This window comes from Penaeus vannamei, chromosome 12, assembly GCF_042767895.1.
Source record: "Penaeus vannamei isolate JL-2024 chromosome 12, ASM4276789v1, whole genome shotgun sequence".
Taxonomy (NCBI): domain Eukaryota; kingdom Metazoa; phylum Arthropoda; class Malacostraca; order Decapoda; family Penaeidae; genus Penaeus; species Penaeus vannamei.
In genome coordinates this window covers 26904845-26905492 of record NC_091560.1, presented here as the reverse complement: position 1 = coordinate 26905492, position 648 = coordinate 26904845, and positions in this window count along the sequence as shown.

Sequence of the window (648 nt, the reverse complement as noted above, 5' to 3'; positions counted from 1 at the left end):
GTATGGATGAATCTGCCGTAGAAAAGATTATCAAAGAGTAACAAATGTTTTATTGGTGTTTTCGCTGTATGGAAATTGTTGTATAGTGAAGCCAATACTGTTTTTGCCATCAGTTCCATACATAAATTCTAAGAGTTCCTGAAACTATGATTGCTTAATGAATATCGACAAAAAAGAGCCAGTCCAGACATATTAAAGGTAAAAAAAAAAACAAAAAAAAAACGAATAGAGACGAAGAAGCTAAATCATTTGTGTTCAGGCAGGTCCTCCTTGATCGAGTCGAGCAGAGCGCTCTGACCGGGTCTACTTACAACTGCGGAATGGATTCTGTTAGTTGATACCATGATGCGTAACCAGCGTTAATAGCCAGGTAGGCCTAATGCTTACGTTAGTCTACCTGTTCTGTCGCGTCACCTCAACTCCTGTGAACAAATTTCTACGTTTTCTTTACAAAATATCTAGAATGTGTTAATAAATATGTGTGTGTGTGTGTGTGTGTGTGTGTGTGTGTGGTGATTGTGTGTGCGTGTGTGTGCATGCTTGTATGTATGTCTGTACATGTACATGTATGTACATATGTATGCATATATATTAATGAATGAAGTTGTATATGTATTTGTGTATATGTATGTGTGTGTGTGTGTGTGT